Raw genomic sequence first — 20769 nt, forward strand, 5'->3', positions numbered from 1 at the left:
GCTTCTTGGAAGTTTTTACTTCTTTCCTTTCATTTCTGGAATCAGAGCCTTAATTTCTTTGGGTTTTGCTTTCTTCACTCATCAGATGGGGATAATTGTACCTTTCTTGGATGGTTGATGCAAGAATTAAAACACATGGTGCACGTGTAACCTGTGTCCTTGCAGTAGGTCCTCAATAAACGTTAATTTTCTGGAGTGACGCATATGCTTGCTATAGGTTTGATTCCCCTGTTATTTTGTTAGCCATTTCCCCTCTCACTTGACAGTATTTAAGACAAATGAAAACAAAAATAGTTGGTCTAAGTAGTGTGGAATGTGAGTAGAATTAATAATAAATTACTCTCACTGTATTTCTGGTAATGAAAAAGACAAGCATATAAAAAAATTAATTACACCTTGTTAAATGTCAGAAATCCAGTAGGAAGGAAAGACAGAACAGGACACCCACTGAGTCACAATCATGGTATGGCAGGCATTTTGAGAAGAGAGAATATTATGCGTCACATTGTCACTGTCGTCCTGTCAGTCATTGGTGACTGAGGCCATATGAGGCCCCGGATAATGCACAGCTGCTCAGCACAACATCCAAACCAAAGAACATGGCGACATCTCAGGTTTGACCCATTTTTACAAATTCAAAATAGTATTTTCCTTTAATAGTGAAGGAAATGGAATGAATTCTTAAATTTGTAGTTTTAGAGTTTGCATTCAAGTTTTAAAGATGACAACTTCACATACCTTATTTCTCAAAAAATAGGTGACTGGTAGACTGAAAAATGTCTTTGGATAGAGCAGAAAAATATTCCCTTCTACTTGCAAAATGGCAAACCTCTCTTATCAGCCTGTGGGAAGAACATTTAAAGGAGAAGGTTCAATAGTGTTTAGTTTTATGCAGCTGTTACTCCTTTGGGCCCACAATTGAGATTAAAAGACAGATAAGGGATTTATCATCAGAAGTCATCTCTGCAAGTTTAATGAAAAATAGAAAAACTAGGCCAGGCATGGTGGCTTAGGCCTGAAATCCTAGCACTCTGGCAGGCTGAGATGGGTGGATCTCCTGACCTCACCAGCTGAGGCCAGCCTGAGCAAGAGTGAGACCTCATCTCTAAAAATAGCTGGGCATTGTAGCAGGCACCTATAGTCCTAACTACTCAGGAGGCTGAGGCAAGAAAATTGCTTCAGGTCACAAGTTTGAGGTTGTTGTGACACCACGGCACTCTATTGAGGGTGACAAAGAGAGACCCTGTCTCAAAAAAAAAAAAAAAAAAAAGAAAGAAAGGAAGAAAGGAAAACAGAAGAACCAAAACTGAATCAATTTACACAGTCTAACAACATAAGATTATAACTTCACTTGGATGTGGTTTATTATTGGTAAAATTTAGAAAAACCCACAGGTATCATTTTAAAGTGCATCCAAATGATATTCTCGTGAAACATACATAGTTATAGAGTTACACGTTTGTGGGAACTTTTCATTTTCTTGCTGTTCGGCCTGCTTTCAAAATATTCAAATATATTTGGCTTTTGTAACTTTGCTAATTAAACCTTCTAAAACAGATGGAATTATAGAAATTACTGGGTTTAAAATACCATCTTAATTGGTTTACGATCTATGTGACACGTAGTGCCATCCGTACTGTATAAAATAGATACGGATGGCTCGGAAGCGATGGCATGCCAATTAATTTCTCTTTAACTCTTTCAGTTAAATTTCCTTTTCTTCATTATTTTGTTCCCTTTCCATTAGCTTTGCTCCAAGCAAGTCTGATCAACCGCAATGGTGAAGCTATAAGTTCTACCGTGAGACTATATTGGAGAGTTTGTGACTGAGGGGTGGGGAGAATCTGAATTTACCTTCTTTCTAAAGTAAACAAATGACCCAAAGAGGAGCCTTTAAGCATGCATACGGCTGTCCCCTCCAGTGGTGCACAGATTAATCTTTCTCCTTCCAGCAGCGATTGCCTAATGTGTGCAGACAACCATATTCCTTTGCTTTTTCTAGGATAGTCTGATTTCAAATATCTATCTTACTGTTCCACTAAGAACACTTGGATTTATCAGACTGCATGTTCAGAGTTTTGAGTTGGGATGGAAAGCTCCAATTACTGTATGTATAATGAGAATTTCGGAAGATTTAAAAAGACTGCTTCATTTGTGTCTATGTGCCTTAAGGTCAATAATCTGTTTGACTATGACTCGCCTAGACCTCCAAAGATGGCAACTTTGAGGCCCACAATGAAGGCCTCAATTCAATACACCTGCTGTACCCAGCAAAAGACCATGCACCGTTAAAAAAAATACCATACTATAATTTTTTTGGCTACTGTTGGCTAACAAAATTAAACTCCACTGTTTCTTTCAAATATCTCAATTTGCCATTTAGATGTGATGTTAAACACACTATGCCCCTTCGTTGCTATGGTAACAGGTCTGGGCCCTCATGGGTGACAGAAAAGTACCACCGCACTGGTTTCTGTTTGAACACACATGGTCGCCGGGTTTGCCTTGCAGCGGGAGGAGAAGGGAGGCTGGAGTCACCACACTTCCCGCAGCAAGGTAAATCCGCGCATCAGATAACACTCAGAGCTTGGGAAATCGCCCACAGCAGGACAGATTACCTCGTACAGTCACTGGAGAAAGATTCAAATTCTAGCTTTAATGATCCCAGATAGAGCTCTTCTCCTCCTCACCAATGTGACATTTTGCAGACATTTTCTATATCAAGGAAATATTTAATTGAAATGTGCTTCTGAGAATGCCTACCGAGCTGGCTCGAGGCATCTTCCAACGAACGTTGCAGGGGTCAATTAAAAGAACCAATCAACTGTTTTTAAAACTTTAAAATATTTTCTACAAAAGGGTGGAGGGAAAGAAAGTGGACAAAAAGTAATGTTAAATAGCATGGAGCATGACTAATGGCGCTAGCATGTTAAAATCATTGGGAAAATGTCCTTGGAAGACAAATGAATTTTCAGCAGAATAATTAACTTAATTAACAAATTTGCATGCATATTCATCAGGCTATTGAAGTCTTTCCAGCCCAGCTTGATGAGCGTTGGTGTAATAATTGTCTCATTTACATTCTGCAATCTACTACAATTTAGGGCATGCAAAAAAAGCCGACCTCTTCCCTCTGACTTTCTTTGGGACCCGTGGAGTCCTAAAAACCAGGCCTTCACCCTCTCCGTGGCCTCTGGGTCAGGCCTTTTGCGAGGACCCCCAGAGAGCGCTGACTGTGGCTTCCCCTCCCCCAGCTTTCCTCGTCTTTCTTCTTTTTATTTTTTTCCTTTTGGCCCAGGTTCTCTGTTTTTGCCTCCGCTTGCTCTCCTGGGTAAATCTTGGCACCAGTTCTGACTTCAAATCTCTTGGGTCGCCAGACTGCATCATGTAAAAATTGCCATTTCCCTCTATCTCTGCAGGGCAATCTTTAAAGGCAGTAAGGTGTGACGCTCCAGACTGGCAGCTTGGCAAGACAGAGCCCATGGATACCAGCACACGGGAATCTGGACGGTTCACTCTGACAGCAGTCAGCACCGGGAACAAAAGGAATGGAGAGGAAAAAAGCGCAAATGTATTTTTACATATTGTAGGCATATGGCCACAAGACCAGCAGAAATATATTTAATTACCAATTGCATGCATTGAGGAGAAAAACATTGGAAAGGGGGGAAAAACTGTGTGCACAGCAATATTATTCTACTTTAACTTTTCACCTCAGTTGTTTTTTTCTTTTTTAATTGAAGATGAAAGGGAATGTAGATTAGAATTGCAAAGGTTTATCTGCTGGAATCCTCTCAACTGCCATGTGGGTTTTTGACATGACTTCCTCAATGGTATACCATTGTCAATGGAAATCTAAAGTTCTAAGATTTTATTTTAATTATGAAATAATTTGACTAACATATTTGGGGGGCAGGGCAGATCTGATTTGAAATAGAACAATTAGACAATCTCGTTGTTGTGTGAAAAATGTACTTCCGATGTTGCCCGTTAGTTTAGGCCTTGACAGTTAACAAATAACCCTTGAAAAATTAAATTCTTATTCTTTTCCGTGAAATCAGAATGTCCTAACCCAGGTTTGTTGTGGAGCATTGTTTTAACTAATGGAGGTGTAAAGGTAAGTCAGATAACATCTCATGGAGGAAGCTCATAGGCAGGATGGGAGACAAATACACAGATACAGAATTATAATATCATACTTTTAAGTACATTAAAATTATAATTAATTGAAATCATAACAGCACAATTATAAAACACATAGCACAATCTATGTAGTGTAACAATGTAGGTATATGGATCCAGGGGCCATAGAGAATTGATTAGGTCAATCTGGGGGTCGGTTACTGGGCCAAAGGAGTCAAGTAATACAGCCAGGGAAATATGTGTGCTCACTGAGTTGGGAAACAGAGGGGCTTACACTTCCATCGTTGGCAGAAAAGAAAACCACAGCCCCAAGAAAGCGACCTGCCAGGAATCCTCTTGTTTGTAGCTTCCTGGCACTGACGTCCTCCCTGTTAGCCCGAGTCTTCTGTTCTCATCCCACTCTTTGAGATCTGGTGAGGCCGGTGCTGGCTCTGCAGGTGACCTGTGCACCGTGGCCCTGTGCTGATGCAGGTTCTGCCCTCTTGACCGGCCTTGCCTCTGTTTCTGCAGCCCAGAGTATGGTTCAGAGGCATGTTGATGTGTGCTTCACCTTACAGAGCAAATATCATCTTGAAAAGCTTTTTGTAAATTTACTTTTTTGTAAATCAACCCGCATCATAAAAACACTAGGGGTGCTGGCTATTTAAAGAAACCCTGTAGTGAATCTTTTCATAACATAGAAGCCAGTCCTTAATTAATCTTTCTTTTTTCTGCCCCCTATCAGGTTGACCTCTGCCTCTGTGGTGTTTTTTTTCTAAGAGGAAGCAGCTTGGACTACAATGCCAAGAACAGGAGACTAAGAGCCACGATTTCCAGAGGAGGAACTGCCACTGGCTTGGGGATATTGGCATGACCTTGGGGTTAGTTTCACCTCCTACCAATGTCAGAATTGGACAGGTGGGCCTGAGCCGGAATTCTGCTTTCACCATCCACCAACTTCATTTGGCCTTTCACTTGTCCTCTTTGAATCTCAGTTCTTTACCTGTATTCTGGGTTGTTAATATCTCAAATGAAAAGGTGTCCCTGAGGGCTGGTACAATAGCTATCATTAAGGCTGAGCTAGCCCACATTCCATCTCTGCTCCTTTTTACTTCTCAACAAGTAGAGAAGTAAAAAGTAAAAGTAAAAGTGGCCCCTCCCTGCCACTGTTTCCTCAGAGAAAGGAAGTGTCTACTGGACTCCTCAGGAAGAAGGTAGATTATGGTTTACACCATTCTTTACCCCTCGTAACCTGTGGTAAAAAATGATTTGTCTGCTTAGTAAAGTTTCAGGTTCAGTGATCCGGGACAGGTCTGTACTTTCAAATGTGGCAGCACCCGGCCACCTCACCCTCATACAGGCTTGTATACTTTAGATGTTCTGGCTCTGTTACCCATAGTCTAAGCTCACCCCTGTGACTTTCTGCAGCTTTTGGTCTGAGCAAGGTGCCTGTTTAACCAGTCATAAACCTGTTTGAAACTTGTGTCTGCTCAACTTGCTAGAACTTTCCACTTCCCTAACCTGTAGCTTCCCGGGAGGGCAGACACCTATGGGTAGGTACCACATAGACTTTTGAGTTATCTGGTTGCCTGTGGGCTGGCAGCTATGGTGATGGCTGTGGCTAGAGCTCAGAGTCATGCCCAGTGAGGGTCACAGGCCTCCTCTGAGAAGTGCTGGGGAGTGAGACTCCAGCACCATCACTGAGGTGGGACCCAGAAGCTTGCTGAATGACAAAAGAGATGGTTACAGGGTGGCGCCTGTGGCTCAAAGGAGTAAGGCCCTAGCCCCATACACCAAAGGTGGTGGGTTCAAACCTGGCCCCAGCCAAAAACTCCAAAAAAAAAAAACAACAAAAAAAAACAAAACAGGAGATGGCCATAGACTTGAGTCAGGAAGAGGAATCTGAGGGGAATCTGAGGATGGGCAGGTTAATCAGCCCTAGTTTCCCAGCCCTGACTGATTATATCCAGCAGGTGTGCACCTTCAGTTGGCATTTCTGAGAATTGTGTGGATGGCTCTCTTCTCTTGTCTCCCTGACCTCTGATGGGTTTATTGGAAGGATACCTACAGAAATGGTTCCAATCTGGTAGTAGAGAGAGGTGACCAGACAAGCAAAGACAACTAACTTGGTTTGAGAAATAAAAAAGACAGGGATGCACATGGTAAGGAAGAATAAACCCAGTTTAGAGGGACCAGGAGACATTTCTAGAGAAAATGATCTTAAACATTAGATGTTTTAACCCAGAGGAGCCTGAGAGCAGGGCAACAACATGGTTCATTGAAGACTGAACAACAATGAATGACTTTCCCAAGGACACTCTGTAAGCAACAGAGTCTGGGATTCTTAAAAGCCAAACTCTGTGATCTTAATCACATCGCCCCATTGTTAATATTGAAATTAAGAGGGCCAACTCTTGGTAACAAACACATCATGTAGTGTACTGCAGAGCTGGCTGTTCTCCTGGCCAGGTGGGGTTTGGAGCACCAGCCACTCAACTTATGAAAAAACACAGCCTGTTAGGTAATACAGGGAGCTGGGTTTCTGAACTGCAGACACTATAATACAGATGTTGTCCAAACAACTTTCCTTTGTATAAGGAAGTTGACACTACTGTTTTTCAATTTGGTTGCAACATGCAAATATGGTTGATTTCATGAGTCTTAAAGAATTGTGCTCTGTAAACATCATGTGGTAGCATAAAGGTTTGCAAAGTAAGGATGATACTCCCACAGTTCTACACCAATGCCTTCATAAATTAGACACTCACTTTAAAATTTATAAAATTTGGGGGGCAAATATATGTGGGGGGAGGGAATATAGTTCCCTCCATATCCATGTGTTCAGAATCTGTGGATTCCACCAACTATGCAAGAACAAAAAAAATTTTTTAAAGGGATTACTGTGTCTGTACTGAACATGTACAGACTTGTCTATTCCCTAACCAATACAGTGTAACAGCTACTTCCCCAGATCATTACACTGTATTAGGTATTATAAGTTATCTAAAGAAGATTTAAAGTGTATGGGAGGATTTGCATAGGTTGTATGCAGACCCATACTATTTTTTATAAGGGACTTGGGCATTTGCTATCAGCAAGGGGGGCTGGAACTAATCCCCCATGGATACTAAGGGATATCTGTATATTTATATTCTGTTCTGTCTCCTAGAAAATATATAGAATGCCATAGGAGAAAAGTAATTTTTTAAAAAAGTTAAGATTCAAAAGAATAAAAAGGGAAAATTCAATCTGAATAGGATGTATATAAATTTTGTTTTGGGGCTGCCTGGAAACCAATGCAAAAAGAGAAACCTGGAAGTTTGCATAAGTTTTCATTCTCAAAAAGGAGAAAGTACAATCATTCCCCTGGGAGAAGAAGTGTTTGCAAAGACACAGATCCCGAAAATAGTAATGTGACACAGGCTTGACCTTTAGAAGAAGGAAAGAACAATTCCAGGTGCTTGTAATGTGGATTGTAATACAAGAATGGAGTCTTTCATTTCAACCTAGACGAGAGAAAGCATTCCTACCAGAGAACTTGTGATGGACACTCAGAGAACCACTAGGCCCTGATGCATAGATCTGGGTTAAGAATGCAGCACTAATTCATCTCATTATATATTCATGAGGCAAATGCTTACTGATTACCTGGTCTGTGCCATTCTGAGCTGGGGTTAAGTGATGAAAAAGAAAAAGTCCCTACTCACAGTCCACATTAAAATATTCCAGCACACTGTAAACTTTTATACAGTCACATGTTGTGTGATGGATGAATTACAGGTTAATCAACTTACGTGATGCTTTACGGCTTACAAAATGTTTTCACACATCATTACAGCCCAAATCTCTTTGTGGAACACTGGGACATTCCAGGTATAACTCAACATTCAGGTTTGGACTGATGTTTTTGGCTACCGAGTCTTCATATATCATGAAAGCATTATATGCACTGATATTTTTCCATTAGGAAGGATATGCTTGAGAGCCCATTTCAGAAATTAGTAAGAAAGTCAGTTCATAAATGTCACAAGAGACCTTGACATACCTTGATGTGCTTAAGAGTTGAACATTGCACTTAGTGCCACTTGGTTTAATAAACATCCCAATTTTCTTCCCATTCCATGAAGTGTTGCAGGGCTTTTAGCAAAATATGAGATCCTTGTGAAAGGCACAGCTAGGAAACATTATTAACTGTTACATGGCAACCACTTATCTCTATCTTGACCCAGCAGTCACGTGGGTCACTTTGGCTCTCCAGCACTTCATCCTCCTTCCTTGGCACGCCTGTTGTGAACAATGGGTGAAGAATTCGGCTTCCTTTTCAGTTAATTAACCCACGTTCTAAGGACACTATTCTGCCCTTGGTTGAGTCAGAGCATTCTCCAGCTGGCAGCCTCCTATCTTTTGATGCTGAAGGCAGATTCTGTAAGGAAATGACTACATACCTTCACATGTGCAGGCAGGCAACGGGCAGGTAAGGTGATCTCTCATCCTACTTCTCCCAGAACTTTCCTAGTTTTGGCACTGAAAGTCCCCAAACCTGGGAGCCTCCTAAACAGGACCAGGGTTGGTTACCCTAAGTGTAGGGGTTCATCTATATAGTCAAACAGCAATAAGAGAACACCTACACCAGTGAATAAAATACAAAGCGAGTAGGAACATTGTGTGCCTCAGCTGGCATTCCCTTGGAAACAGAACGTGAGCCCAGGGTTCCAGTGCAAGAAGTTTATTGGGAGATAAACTTGTGAAATGGTGGTAGGGGAAAAAAGATGTGAGAACCTAATCCTATTGGGAAACACCGAGAAGTGGTGCAGGACCTGAGCCTTAGAGCCATGTCACCTGAGGGACAGAGGAGTTGGGGTAAGCACCGATTACAGAGTCTGTTCTCAGTAGTGGAGCTTGAGGCTGCTAATTTGGTCTGCTGAGTCTATGGGAAGAGTGGACACCAGCTGTTGGAGAAAGTTTTCCAACACAGAGGTGTAGGTGTTATGGGTAGAAGCAATGCTACTGTGCACGGAAATGGTAAGGACCAAAGGAGGATGAGGAGGACGTTGACGGCCCTGCCACAGTGGGTCTACATTGTGATCCGGCTCAGCTCATTCCACAGCACTGACAAGCTCACCTTCCCCATGGGGACCCAGCTTCTTTGGTGATGATGGGAGGGAGAATGTGCACAGTGGGCAAGGGGAGACGAAGGATGTGTGTGGGTATTCGAAGGGCTGAAATGTTTGGTGCTTCTGAATCATGATTGACACATATTCTTTCCATTAGTAATTATGGTATAGCTAAACTATGGATGTGGGGAATCAGTTAGACTTTTCCAAGTATCTTCAATAATGCCCATCAGTCATAAATTCTATATTTCTAGATGATTTGCAGGGAGGAGACTTTTGAACATCTCTTAGGGTTTTACTACAGTTTTTGCCACGCCACATTAGCATAATAAATTTGCTTTTGTTTTTACTTATATTTTTACCAAAGCCATTAGAAACCATTTTATTGTTTCTGTCTTTGAGCTGGGTAAAGCTTTTCTGTCAAGTCCCCTGGAGAAACACCTAGAACATGACCTCCTCCTGGAGCTGTCAAGTGCTCACAGTGGAATGCAATGGCAAGCTCTGCACCCAGGTATGCAGGTCAAGTACATGGAGTTGGTGACCGAGCTACATTCAGCCACAAAGACCAAGATCATTGGTGACCTAACAAACACCTCTGCCAAATGGAGATGCTTGAGTCTGTTCAAGGCAGAGATTCAATCAGAGTTGAATCGAAGATTCAATTATTGCTCGAGGAGTTTAGCAAAGACAAGGTTAGGTGAGCAGAATCTATAAGTAATCAGAAGTCTTCAGAAGGCAGAAGAGGAGAGACCAGTGTAAGCAGCAGCTGGTAGTAGAGAGATCTTAGCAGCAACACAGAGAAGCTATGTGGAGCTGTGGCCACTGTGGTAGATCACTGGAATGGCAGCAATGTCTGCATGCCCTGGGCAGGAGAGGGACAGCAGGTGGCACAGCCTGGCTGTGTCCCTAAGTCTGGCTATGTGGCTGTTTGGGCAATTTTCTGTACGCTTCAGTTCCCACATCCATGAGAAACCTTGTTAATTGAAATAATCTGGGTGCTTTATCCCTCAAAGAGCCAAGCTAACCTGTCTTTTAGACATTTGAAATCACCACTCACTTTTCTCTGATTTAGGCTACACTACTTAAATTCCATTAGTCTTCTTTATTCTTATAATTTGAACTTTAGTTTTATTTTTAACTTAAAAGACTTAAAGATTCAATTCAGCTTCTTCCAGTCTTCCTGCCTAGGATAGTGTGAGAGCTGGGTCAGAAAGACATAGATTTCAAGCTTGGCCTTGCATCTCTCTGTTGATGTGCAGGTGGGCAGGCTACCCAACTTCTCTCAGTCTGTGAGGATTCTGTTCCACCCATTCATTTCTCCTTCCTTCCCCCTCAAGCCTCTGGCAACCTCTGATCTTTTTACTGTCCGTAGAGTTGTGCCTTTCCCAGAATAGCATACAGTTAGAATCCTACGGTGGGTAATCTCTTCAGGTTGGCATTCTTCATTTAGCAATATGCACTTAACGTTCTCTCATGTCTTTTCATAGCTTGATAGCTTATTTCTTTTTATTGCTGAATAACATTCCATAGTATCGAGGTACCGCATTATTTTTAGTCATTCACCAAGTGAAGAACTGAATACTTTAAATAATATTTAATATTTATTGAAATAAATTGAAAGAGAACAATCTTTGCTTGAGGAAGATTACATAACAGTGGGAAGGGATAGATACACAGAAAATAAAAGACGGAAACAACAAATAAGTAAATCATAAGTTAGGTAGGCAGGTGGTAATAACTATGGCAAAGCAAAAAGATAGTGCAGGGTCAAGGATGCTGGCTGTGTATGTGGGTGTAGGGGATAGTGAGGTGAGGGTACAGATGGGATCCTGAATTGAATGGCCAGAGCCCCAGGCAAAGATGATGCTTGAACCCAGATTTTGGTGGAATTTTCTAAGGTCAGAAGCAACAGATGGCTTATAAATGTGAAATTCCAAAATTTACTATGAATAAAAAAGGCAAATTCAATGTTATAATATTTCACTTACTACATTTTTTTTAAAAAACAGGATTGGTGAAGTTATATGGAGATTTCAAATAGTAAAAATAAGAATTAAATTGTTCTTGAATGCAATGGGATGATAGGGTAGGTGGAGTCTGAGCAATGTTTAAACACAGTTATTTCACATCTATGAATTCCTGGTAAGAAAACAATTAGAAGTGCTAACAAAATTAATGTAAAAATCATTGAATTATAATTTAAAAATTTGCAAACAGCACATCGTTTCTATAAAAGGGACCAATTAAAAATTATTATAGTACATTCTATGAAAGTACATTCTATTATCTAATCTTTGAAAATGATGTAATCATTTCTGAAGAATATTTAATGATTTGGGAAAGTGCTTATGCATAGAAAATGCTCCAAAAGAAATACACCAAATGTTAATAGTATTATAAACCTCGGGTGGCGGGATTATGGATGCTTAAAAATAACTTCTTTAATGATATTTATGTATGATCCATTACAAAATCCATGCATAATACATGCATATTATAAAACAGATTATTAAAAATGAAAATTGCAGAGAAGTAGGAAGACAATAAAAATAGTTTAGGCTTATTTCTATTAATTCTGTTCATAATTTCACTTTCTTCTTCTGGCTCAACTATCCTTTATCCTTTTTTCATGGTGCCTACCTTTATTCCTTCCTGGGCCCTTCTCTCTCTCCTCCTGAGATACAAGAGGAGAAGGGTATTCACACATTTATTTTTTCAATGCCAGACTGCACCCCATAGTGGCCCCTATAACCTTACCACCCTTTCCCCTCATTGTCACCACCACTTTAGGTATACATGCATGTACGTGTGTGTGTATGTGTGTGTGTATTTATTCCATCTTTTGCCATTTGGATAGATGAAGAGTAATGTCTTGCTTTGAGTTGCATTTCTGTGCTGTCCAGTGAGATTGAACATCTTTTCATGGGCTTATTAGCCATTGGGGTCTTCCCTCTGTGAATTCAGTTTGCAGAAACTTTGCCCATTTTCTGAGGATGTTGTTTGCTTATTTGTCTGCTGTTTATCTGTCCGTCCATCCATCCATCCATCCAACGTTGCTGATCTGAGGCATTCTTCGCTGTTCCAAGTGGTAATCTCCTGTCAGTTTCAGACATCTCACAAGCATTTTCTCTTGCTGCGGCCCCTTCCCGTGTAGCTCTGATCCATCCGTTTTTCAGCTGGCCCAGCAATACTCCCATACAGAACATCCTTTAGGTCTTTACTTAGATCTTTGTTTTGAGTTTCTGTAAGTGTCATTTTCCCTCTGTCACCATTTCCATCTTTGTCTTTTCCCTCTTGATTCTATAATGAATTCTCAAGTTTGTCTTCCACATTTCTGTCAGTGCCAGTTCTGCTATTTCTGCCTTAAATGAGGGCTTATTTCTGCTTTTTGAATTTTTTTCTTACAGCATTTCTTACTTCAACAAACCCTGCTTTCTTCTCATTTTATTGCATTTAGAAATATTTTCTCACTGACATTTTCTATTTCTTTACATCATCTATTGCGATGTAAACAACTTCCTATCTATTTTTTTTCTTAGTATCCTTGAGTAAAAATTTCTAGAGGTCATGAGTCTTCTAGAAGAGGTTCTCTTTCTCTTTCTCATCCCGAATTTTCAGGGTGCTGCACCCGCACATGGGGAGAAGGTGGGATGAGCCCCTGCCCCGCTGCTCCGACCACTTCTGTAGTGGCTGAATCTCTGTTGGAGTCGCAGATGGCGGGTAGGTTGGTGAGCCCAGCGCCTCACACATTTCCTGTCGACTTCTGCTCTCTCAGACAGAAATGGGATCCACTCCTACGTCCACTGCCGGCTCGCTAGTACATGGAACAGATGGACTGCATGGAAAACTCTAGCCCTGGTTTTTACTGCTTCTATTTCTATCTCCTCCCAGACCCATAGTGCTTTATTTATGGAGACTACTATGCTGGTAGCCCACAACCTAAGTCTTGCCCAGGTGTTTTCTGAAGAGCTGCAATCTCTGGATGTAGAGAGGGTTGAGGCAGGGGTGAGCAAAATGAGAAATTACCATCTGGCTGTCCCAAAAAATCCCATGAGCTCAGTGGAGGCCCAGTCTGCTTGTTTTCTGATGGGCAGAGTTCATGTGTTTCTCAACTAAATGTCATATACAGTGGAAGAGAAACAAAGGGCTCTTTTCCCTTCATTCAATGGTATTTTTCCCCTTTAGACACAAAACACAAGGGGTCCCCCTTTGTGGCGTGGTGCTTATGAGTCAGGTTTCAGGGATATTAAAGCCAGATTTGCCTAGATTTTGGAAATGAGCTCATTAGTCCAGTTTTCACAAGTGTTAGAAACTTTCCTCTTTGTATCTCTTCAGAGCTATTTTAATGAGGCCCTGAGAAGGGCCAGGTGCCACTTGAAGCTGACTCATTTATTTAAGAGGTCACAGGTTCATTTCTTACCTGGGAGGGGCAGTGATCTCCTCAGGGGAATTTCTCCAAGGGATACCTGCAGGTCAGGCCACTTCACAAAGAATAAAAGGCTTGACTGTCTTCTAAATGTTGGACAGCAGTTCCTGAACGAGAGGAATTTGCCTGAGAGATTCTGAAGTCCAGTACTATTAATGCCTGCCATAAAAAGTTTCAATATGGCTTTCTCTAAAGTTTCAAAAAAGAACCTTTTTTGGGTAGAAAAATTGCACCTTGATGAATCCTTTCTAGGTTTTGTTTCTACAGAAATGAAAAAAAATTGGCTAGTGAGAATAGAGAGCAAAGAATGGTATAGATGAGGTGAATAACATAGTCTAAGGCTTGTGGATGGGTGGACTTATTTGGTATTATTACAATATTTAGGTGAAACTTTCTTCCTTTGAGGCCCACAGGCCAAAGCAGAAAACAATCGGTGGCAAGTAGCCCTTATTTCAACATGAGGACTCTACCAGCTGTGTGTAACATTGCCAGAGAAAATAGAAGATGCTCAGTTAAATTTGAATTTCAAAGAGACCATAAGTAATTTTTTAGTATTAGTATGTCCCAAATGCATAGGAACTGTTAAAGGGGGTGTCAGAACATTTTTAGTGACATACCTTGAAGGTATGAAACAGGGGACTCTGAGGAGAGGCTAGCTGATATAATTTGGTGTTATTCCCAGTGGCTTCTCTGTGGCAGAGAGGAGGTACTTCCTTTTACCAACACCTCCCTCCCAAAAAAGTCCCAAAGAACTTGACACTTGCAGGCTAGAGACAGAGGTGTATTAACTGCCTGGAAAAGTCAAGTTGGAAGACTGGCCGGAGCCCTATGCCCAGCTGCAGAGTAAGGAGAGGTTGCACTGAAAGCATGAGGTGCCTCCATTGAAGGCTGAAGGCAGGGCAGGGCAGAGGAGGGGGCATATTTCTCATGCATCAGACCCAGTCTCATAGTTTCACAGGAGGCACCAGTCCTCAGGCAGGTTACAAATATACTTTTTTTTTTTTTAAATTTAGTCATTTGTACATAGATCATAAATACATTTGTGCCATTATGGGATTCAAAGTGTTGATTATTTGTACAAATCGGAGTGCTTACATCCTACTAATCAACATAGCCTTCACCTCATTTACCCAATTACAGGATTAAGACATTTGTGTTCTATATCTGATAGATCCAACTTGTACTTGCAATCCTTTGTAAAGAAGGCTCCTTCCAGCAGTAAACAGCTGACTTTGGCAGAAAGAGACCCAACAATTTCAACAGCTGTTGTGGCTGCTATAAGCTGCTACCTGGAGGAGGACTGATGGAGGTAGAGGCTGGTGTTCCCAGAGAACTTTCTGCAGGAATTGTCCAAGAGCCCCAAGAAAGACTCATAGAAAGGCCAGTGTGAAGATTGCTCATTGGCTCATTCATATTCTCATGGCTTGTCAGTATCTGAATGCATGCTTAGGTGCGTGCCCTTATTCTGAGCACAAGGTAGGTAGGCACTGTTCTTGTTGCTTGGGATGTATCAGACAGCCCAGCAGACACAGACACTTGCTTTTCAGGAGCAAAGAGCTGGCCATGAGCCAGAGTTGGTAAGTACATACAGTATAGATTATGCTAGAAAGTAACAGACATTATGTTCTATTTTCAGAGGAGAGTTAGGCAGCCTGGCAGAGGCAAGGGTGGAGGGGTGCAGGTAGTAATTAGAGAGATCAGTGTTGACTGGAGACTGTCAGGCTCCTCCTGGGGAAATAGCTGCATTATATTGCAGAATATGTCCAGTGTATCCGGTTCATCTAAAGTCACCAGGAATAAGTGAATGCATCTTACCAATGGTCATATGTCATTCTTAAACATTTTTTTTAGTTGGCCAAAAGAGAGTATAGCAAATAGGAAAATTCCCCACTTGGAATTGTCTTTCATTACAGAGAAAGCTAATCAAGAGTCTTCCATTCTTCCATCCACCTGGCTCTTGGTTACAATTGTATTCGAAGAGGTAGGAGTGAAGAGTGAAAGAAACCGTCTTCTATCAGGAGTGGAAGATAGACAACAGAGAGGGAGGAGAAAATGACCTTGAAATGGGGGTGAGGGCCAGTGCATGAGGCCAGTGTTTGAAAAGACAGTATTTCAGTGAGAGTTTTAAAGAGAAACAGAGAAAGGGATATATTTAAAGCTATTTGAATAGCTTTTCAATTTCAATTATTTAGCTTGTCAAAATAATGCTCTTCTGAATGTGATTCTGTGCTAGGGCTGATCTCAAAGTTGAGCACCAAGCCAGCTTCATGGGTTCAGGCTCAGGTGACAAAGGTTATTTTCATCACAACAGAGTTTGTGGGAGGTGGGAGTCAAAAATCAGTAGGGGGATGTGTCGATAAGATGTGGTATATGCCAGTAACAGGAATGGACTAGGTTTACATTGAGCAACACCGATAGATTTCAAAATGTGGGGAGGCATAAAAAATGGAAACACACACACAACTTTAATTTTTATGGTACACGACATCTAAATAGATACCTTAAGTAGATCCAAAGGCTAAATAAGAAATATACTAGAGCAGTTGTCAAGGGAAGGAGGGAAATGGGAATGGGGAAAGAACAGACTTAAATAGCCACTGACATTTTCCCCTATCAGGGCATGTGGGAAGAAGTGTCACCGATCATCTCTCACCAGGTGGGGCATTGACTAGACTGCTCCAAGGCTCAAGTACTTTGCAAGCTTTAGGTTGCCCCTTCTTTATATGAATGAATCTGGAGATCAGTGCACCCTATACAAGACCAGATGGTTAGTTTTTCATCCTGGAAAAAGTGCTCCACCCTCATTGCCGAGTATCACCAAGGTCACCTTTGCAATACTTCCCTTGGGAAGCTATGTACCTACGCTGCTAGTGCCTAGTCCACCCTGCAAAGCACTTTTTCTAGGACGAGTTCGCTAACTTAATTGTCACACCATGTAAGATGACAGCTCTGATGGCCATTCCAGAAAGAGTTACAAAATTGCTTTGAAGGGTGAACTAGGTGCTGGTGTCGGTGTATTGCTTTCCAAGGGAAGTACCTTGAAGGTGACCAAAGTGATATTTGGCAATGAGGTATGTAGCACTTTTTCTAGGATGAGTTCATAAACGTAATTATTCAACCTTGTATAATCCTATGTATCAATGGAATAACAGAGAAATCTCTGGGTTACCAGTGTAATTCTCTGGAACCAGTAGACTGAGCTGAGGAATGTGATAATAATAAAGAAAGAGGGGTGGGCTAAATTCACCTGGTTAATTGTGCAGTCTTATGGGCATCCTACACCTTCATGATTGAGTAGAGGCTGCAGGGAAAATCAGAGGTACTCATGAAGGCACCACTAAGCCCAGATGTCAGCAACAGATGAAAGTTTCCTGTTTCTTCTGGTCTTCTTGCTAAGATAAGTTTGCTGTTTCCCAGTAGTGGGCCACAGCTGGGGTTCTGCTTTGGGTTATAGGCACCATGGCTACTATATAGGCACCTAGGCTACTATTTGGTCCCAGTGCCTGAGGTCCAAGACTGGAGAATAGCTGATCTCTGGGGAACACAATTAGGTCTCTCTTGTAGCTGAGTCTGGCTTCCAGATCCCTGTCCCAAATCTTTGTCCTCTGCACGACTCATTCATGAATGATGATAAATAGCTAAAGAAGAAGCCCTTCTACCGTTTTATATTCTAACTGGGCAAATGTTATGCTATTTTTTTTAGTAAGCCAGCATGCTTGTAGCATTTTTGTCAGCTTCCATTTGAACTTAATCCTACCACCTGCTAACACTGCGTGTGAAACCTAAGTGGAAGTGGAAGATGAAGTTGATTGCTTTCTGTACTGCCCTGGAAGATGAAGTTGATTACATTCAAATACTGTGTGGTTTACATCATAGAAATTATTTTATCATATATTATATTTTAAACTGGTTGGAATTCTCAATTTGGCTGTTTATAGCATGGAATTCATTCTGTTTTCTAAATGTACTAGATTCTCTTTGTTTTCCAGATTTATTAAGGTATAATTGACAAATGACAGTTGTATATGCTTAAGGTTTACAATGGGATGTTTTGAAGTACATGTACATTGTAAAATCATTGCCCAAATCAAGCTTATTAATTTATCTATTAGTTCACATACAGACAGAATTATGACAATTAAGTTCATGTACTGATCCTAGAAAAAGTGTTGCATACCTCATTGCTGAATATCACTATAGTCACTTCAAAGCACTCCCCTTGGGAAGCTATGCACCAACACTAGCACCTAGTCCTTCAGAGCAATTTTGGAACTCTTTCTGGAATGGCCATCAGAGCTCTCATCATAAAGGGGCTAACAATTAAGTTAGCAAACTCGTCCTAGAACAATTGCTTTGAAGGGTGGATCTGGCACTGGCGTCTATGCATAGCTTCCCAAGGGGAATACTTTGAAGGTGTTTGTAGTGATATTCAGCAATGAAGTATGTATAACTTTTTCTAGGATGAGTCTATGAACTTACTTGTCCGACCTTGGAGTTTACTCTGTGTGTATGTATTGAGAATCCCTGCCTACTGTCCTGGAAAACTTCCCACATCTGATACATTATTATTGATCGCGATCTTCATGCTATACGTTGGTTCTCCAGAATTTATTCATCTTCTAACGGAAAGTTTTTACCCTTTCACCAACTTCTCCCCATTTCCTTTGCTCCTCAGCTTCATGTCTTTACTTTCTGTTTCTGTGAGTTCAACTCTTTTAGGTTCTATGTATGAAATTAAATTATTCAAACTTAAAGCTGTTGGAACTTTAAATTGTTATGAGCCTATAGAGGAAGGGCAGTTTGAGTTAATTATGTACAGGTTTTCATAATGGTTGTACCATAAAGGGGTAAAGAGGGAATGTTTCCCCTTCACCTTCTGTAGGTTTGCTGAAAATGAACTGATAAAAGGTAGATCAATAAGAGAAAAAGGCATACAAAATTCTTATAACAGACAGTGCTCAGGGGAGTTACAAGAAAATGATTATCCAATAACCCAATGGGGTACCCTTCTTGTATATACACGCTTATATACCCTTCTATATAAAGAAGGGAGGCGATGGGAATATGTAAGTAAATGACAAGTTGCTTTGAGGTCCAGGGCAGATGCTGGAAAGGCAAAGGGCAGAGCTTAACTGTGAACAAAGGTTGTTTGATTAGGCACAAAAAACTGTCCAGGTAAGGTCTGGAGCTGCACTCAGGAGAGTAGATGGAAAGTCTGTTTGGGCATGATGACAACTCCCAGTTTCTTCTCTGGTGGTGAGTTATTCTGGGTTATTTGATGAGTTCTCAGGAAGGGGTCTTAAACCAATTGCATTTCTTTTGGAAAGAAGCTTTCTTAGTTAGATTAAAAAAAAAAAAAACAAAACTTCCCTAGCATCTCTCCCAGTGCTTTCAGAAAGAGGTGGGGGAAGGTCAGAGAGAGACCTTGGTTCTGAGGCTTATTTCTGAGGGCTTTCAATTTTCAAAGTACTTAACAAGCCAAAATGCCATGTTTCAGGGAATCATTTTCTGAGCTCCAACAATCAATTTACATTTCCACAAATAATATATGAGGGCACCTTTCTCTCCACATTCAAATGGATTTTCTTATTTTTATCTAGAAACTGGACATACTCATTTATTAAGGAATATTTACTAGCAGCACTTATGGCATCAGGGCTGAATAGTTAAGAAGTCTTGGGCTTAAAAAGATAAAAGTCATGGTTCCTGCTTCTGTGAACTTACCTGCAGGCTACCAGGAAGACCATTAAGACATTTGCTATAAGGGGGTATATACAAAATGTAGTGGTAGCCTAGAGAAAAAATGTTTCTTAGAGAATCAAAGAAAGTTTTACATTGGAGAATTCTTTAGTCGTCATAAGGGACAGTTGGACAAGACATAAGGGCCATAAAGGAGGGTTCTTCATAGAAAGAATGACTATATTTATTTCTGGGATACCAAGGAAAGCAGAAATGAGAATACATGGACAGAGTCCCTGGTTCTCAACACAAACTGTTGCAAACCCCTTAGGTCCTTAAGGACTTTTGTCTTGAGAATCCTTAAAGATCAGACTCCAGCAGAGTTGCCTCCAGAACAAAGTTTTCTATTTGTTTCCAAAGGAGGCATGAATCTGGCAACCAATGCACATTGTAAATATTCTAACTAATATAAAAACAATTATAGAATAGCCTGTTAATATCTACACATGTCGATATTTTTGTTGTTGATTCACCAGGCTAGGTGCATCAAAACTAACCTAGACATTTATACAATTTTAATAAATAAATTACAGTCCTAGCTTTAATTTTTTCCCTCTGAAGCTTAAAAACCAGTTTAGGTGGAAAAAACACAAATTTTTATAGTTCCAGAAAATCTCACAGTGAGCACTGACTCATAAGCTATTTATTGTAGAAGTACCATTTTCTTTTAATACATGCAGTTGATGATGCAAAATTTAAGTAAGTTTGGATGTTTTTTCTGATGGATCTCAGTTTCTTGCATAGACTTTCTTTCTTTCTTTCTTTGACTCTGAAAGCACCAGTCAACTTAATTTGGTAGCCAATAAACAAATATAGGCTCTGCTTATCTGTTTTGGACCTGGAGAAAGTGACTCTCGAATGAAATGTGAGGCCTCTTGTTATCCAGTGATATTATCTCTTTCTGATTATAATCAATATTTCACAAATACCTAGAGGGAATAGAAATGAACAACATTCGAAGTTTTTTAAATGTGCATTTCTTTCACCCCTTATTAAGTCAGAAGAATACTTTTTTAATCTAGCACTTTGCATGTGTTCCACATCGTAGCACCTTGTAGAAGAGGATGAGGGTGAGCAAATATACTGTGGACTTCAACTCTAAAACTTTTCAGGGAACCTCAAGGCTGAACAAAGCAAACAGCAAGATTGAACAGCTGACTCTCCCCTCCCTGGCCAGTTTTGAGAGTCTTGCTGAGTATTTTAAACAAAATAGATGCACAGAAACTTTTCTATGATTGAAAGAATCCTTATCTACCAAGTTGTTTTTCTAACCCATTGAAGAAGAGGATTGGTCAGTGTGTTGACCATTTTTCAGCCCTATCCTTTGCTGTCTGTGTGGAAAGTAATATAGTATAGGAGTTAAATGTA

The sequence above is a fragment of the Otolemur garnettii genome, unplaced genomic scaffold, assembly GCF_000181295.1.
Source record: "Otolemur garnettii isolate 467f Iridium unplaced genomic scaffold, OtoGar3 scaffold00028, whole genome shotgun sequence".
Classification (NCBI taxonomy): domain Eukaryota; kingdom Metazoa; phylum Chordata; class Mammalia; order Primates; family Galagidae; genus Otolemur; species Otolemur garnettii.